This window comes from Ovis aries, chromosome 2 (genome assembly GCF_016772045.2).
Source record: "Ovis aries strain OAR_USU_Benz2616 breed Rambouillet chromosome 2, ARS-UI_Ramb_v3.0, whole genome shotgun sequence".
Lineage (NCBI taxonomy): Eukaryota > Metazoa > Chordata > Mammalia > Artiodactyla > Bovidae > Ovis > Ovis aries.
The window spans coordinates 106,844,943-106,849,000 of NC_056055.1; the positions used below are offsets into that span (position 1 = coordinate 106,844,943).

Below are 4,058 nucleotides of genomic sequence, written 5' to 3' on the forward strand. Positions count from 1 at the left end.
ATATAGCTGTTTCAGATCACAAATATTACTCATTAACCTTAGGGCAGAAATCTAACATAATCAAATATCCTTTGCTACCTAATTCAAGTCAGCCAGGGGCAGGATAGATAGGAAAAACATAATACAAACAATACATAGAGAAATGTTCAAGAAGTTTTTTTTTTTTTTTAAGAGTTTCTCTGTTTTCAGAATCTGCCATCTGTCACAGTCTTCGGGTTATGAATTATTTTGCGAGCCATGTGCTTAAAAAGTGTTCAGAATATAGATGCTGTGATTCAGGGGAATTAGCAGAATGACTCTTTAGCAGAATGACTTTTACTAGGTTTTTGTTTTACTTTGTTAATATATTTTATTTGTCAATATATCCAACATATTTCATTTCTATATTTAACCAATATCAACTTTTTTCTTTTCACTTCATTTATTTATTTTTATTGAAGTATAGTTGATGGACAGAGGAGCCTGGAGGGCTACAGTCCATGGGGTGGTAAAGAGTCAGACATGACTCATTCATTCACTCAGTTGATTTACAATGTTGTGTTAATTTCTGGTGTACAGGGAAATGACTCAGTTATACATAGGTGTATGCATTCTTTTTTATATTTTTTTCCACTATAGTTTAGCCCACGACATTAAATATAGTTCCCTGTGCTATACAATAGAATCTTGTTCATCCATTCTACTTTTGCATCTATTGGCTGGCCAAAACGTTTGTTCAGGATTTTCCATATGATGTTATGGAAAAACCAGAACGAACTTTTTGGCCAACCCATTACTAACCCCAAACTCCCGGTCCAAAAAAATATGGAACGCTTCATAAATTTGTGTATCACCCTTGTTCAGGAAATGCTGATCTTCTCAGTATCGTTCCAATTTCAGTATACATGCTGACAAAGTTAGCATTGACTTCTACCAATTTTTTTCCTTTCTCTAAGAAAATATTCACTATCTCAAGTACTACAAAAAGGCTTTTGGGAATTAAATATCCCTTTTCATCTCTCCTCTTTGACTTCCCAAAAGTTATCCTTTACAATCAAGTCAAAACTGAATGCCTTCTGTGTTGGTCATATCCCTCTTCTGCTTAAAACCTGAGTCTCCCAGCTTCATACTTTTCAGTTAACTATTAATAGATTTTGAAAGAATTACTTGAAAGGTTTAAGGGAGACTAGACTGTTCCTAGCATTTACCTGACCGTTTGATGACTAGGACCAGCATCATGGTATCTCACTCACCTTACCCTACCCCCTGCTTTGTTGATGACAAGCTGTGAATCTTTAATTTTTTGCCATGCCGCATGGCTTACAGGATCCTAGTTCCCTAACCAGAGTTTGAACCTGAGCCCTCAGCAGTGAGATCATGGAGTCCTAACCACTGGACTGCCAGGGAATTCCCCAGATGCAAATTTTTCATAAATATGTCCCTACTTGGTAAACCTGTACATATTAAGCAATCAGAATTACTAATAATATCGAAGTTTAAAATTCTAAAACATGATTGTATCTAAAACAACATTGTCCCTAAAGATGCCTCCTCACTTTTGATCATTTAAGATAACAAAAGTAGACCTGAACATTTCAACAAACTCATCCCCCAAGATGTTTGTAGAATTTCATTTTGATAAAAAGAGTTCACGTCATGTTCTCACCCATAGCTCTTCATGACTTGAATTATGTTTAAAAAGCAATTGTCATTATTCAGATATTTTTAGTACAAATAGGCTGTTTTCTAAGCAGAGAAGATAAACAGGAAAGATAAAGTTATGGTCCCAAGGCAAGCATAATTTTCTTATTTTTTGAAATTTCAACTATTAACGAGGCATCTTGTCTTAGGGGCTCTTTGGAGATTACATTCATTATGTTCATTATATATTATCATAATAAGCTTGTGTGAATGTTGCTGAAATCACACTAAAGGACAATTCTTTGTCCTTTCTAGTGAGATATAAGATATTATCAGCAGTGGTGACAAGATGACAGCCCCTAGTTCCTTCCACCAGGGAGGAGCAAAAAGGCAAAGAGATGGGTGAGCCCAAGAAATTCTGGGGAAGCATAGAAAAAAGCCAGATACAACCCAAATTCTCCATCTGCTCTCTACTGAGGGCCACACTGTTAACGGTAGTGGGATCATCTCGCTTTCACCAATGGAAGTCCAAGAACAGATCCATTCCTTGGCAAATCATCCACCTTCCCAGCTCCACCCAGGGCCCTGTGAAAATGTCTAAGAGGAGTCCAGGTCATTTGCAGGTTGAATCTAGAGCAGCCCGTGGAGGCTGAACAGTCAGGCTTCCCCTACCTGACCTCAGGGAGTCACCAATGAGGTCCAATGAGGTCATATTTCAAAGTGGTTCAGGGCAGTATATAGCATGATCTTTCTCCAAAAATGTGAATGGGAAACAGACAAAAAAAAAAAACCAAATATTTTTTTCTCTGTGCCTCAATTCCCATTAAGGACTCTTGAGAGACTAATTATAGACAAAATGAATTAGCTACATATTTTTCTGCACAATTAAATGGCAGTGTGGGTAAATTTGTGTAAAATTAGAGTGTCGATGAGTCTGCTAGGATAGTAACATAGCCAGTCTTCAGGATGGAGGCCAGAACATCTTTGGATTTTTTTTTCCCCAAAGGCTACCCTCATACCTGAAAGAATCCAAGTGGCTCACGTGGACTCCATGGAGATATTTAATTTCCTCTCCTCTTGCTACTGCTTGTAGAACTTCTCTTCACTCAACCTCCATGGCCATGACGGGTTGTTCATGTTCCAGTCAACCAGTGTAGACCTTCCTAGTGAGTCATATCATCTCCTGATCAAGCCCAAGTGTAGCTTGCGGTTGAGAATAATGCCATCTTGCCCCTCAAGTTCAGGCCTGCAGCCAGGTTGTGTCACCAGGGTAAACCACAGGGCTTCCCTCGGTCCTTAAAGCCTGTTATTAAAAGTCCCAGTGCCGTTGCTCAGTTGTATCCAACTCAGTTGTATCTTTGCAGTCCCATGGATTATAGCCCACAAATCTCCTCCGTCCATGTGATATTCCAGGCAAGAGTACTGGAGTGGGTTGCCATTTCCTACTCCAGGGGATCTTCCCAACCCAGGGATCAAACCCTCATCTCTTGCATCTCCTGCACTAGCTGTTTACCACTAGTGCCACTTAGGAAGTCCATTAAAGGTCTCAAAGTCTTCACAACTAAGTTCTCCCTCCCTGATTGTGAATCCTGGAAAGGTGGCCTCATCCATTTAGTTTCCTAATTTCCCTCATTCAGAGAATTTATTATAAGTTTTCTCCAGGATGAGTTGGGAGATGTTTGCTGCTGATGCTGCTGCTAAGTCGCTTCAGTCGTGTCCGACTCTGTGCAATCCCATAGACAGCAGCCCACCAGGCTGTTCCATCCCTGGGATTCTCCAGGCAAGAACACTGGAGTGGGTTGCCATTTCCTTCTCCAATGCATGAAAGTGAAAAGTGAAAGTGAAGTCACTCAGTCGTGTCCGACTCTTTGAGACCCCATGGACTGCAGCCTACCAGGCTCCTCTGTCCATGAGATTTTCCAGACAAGAGTACTAGAGTGGGTTACCATTGCCTTCTCCAGGGAGATGTTTGAGTAGACCCTAAAAGTACTCACCCAAAAGTGCAGTGTACTTTCAGTCTTCCACCCAATCAGCAGCCCAAGAAAAAAATATACACATCTGATTATTTCTTATTTCTTCATGAGCTTCCTGTCTATATGAGGTACTCCTGGAAAGCTTTTTATATTATCTTTTCAGATTTTTAATTCTTGTATCCTTTTGTTTGATCATTAACTCCCAAATCCTCTTTGATAGAATTCTTAGTGGGTCAATCTGGTCCTCATAGACATGAGATCTTGGGTCCTACCTCAACCCCACTCCCATATGTTAAGCATAAACTATATGCTAAACACTGCAGAAATTGTTGGACCTCCTAGGTGGTTCAGTGGTAAAGAATCCACCTACTAATGCAGGAGATGTGAGTTCAATCCCTGGGCTGGAAAGATCCCCTGGAGAAGGAAATGGCAATCCACTCCAGTATTCTTGCCTGGGAAATCCCA

The 4,058-nt window shown here is 40.1% G+C and overlaps 1 non-coding gene across 1 annotated transcript; it reads right to left on the bottom strand.

Annotated features, from left to right (window-relative positions):
* Window positions 1-798: 798 nt before the first annotated feature.
* LOC114113314 (U6 spliceosomal RNA) lies at window positions 799-903 on the bottom strand. The gene has a single exon (XR_003588375.2). It is a non-coding gene; the product is annotated as a U6 spliceosomal RNA (small nuclear RNA).
* Between the last annotated feature and the right edge of the window lie 3,155 nt (window positions 904-4,058).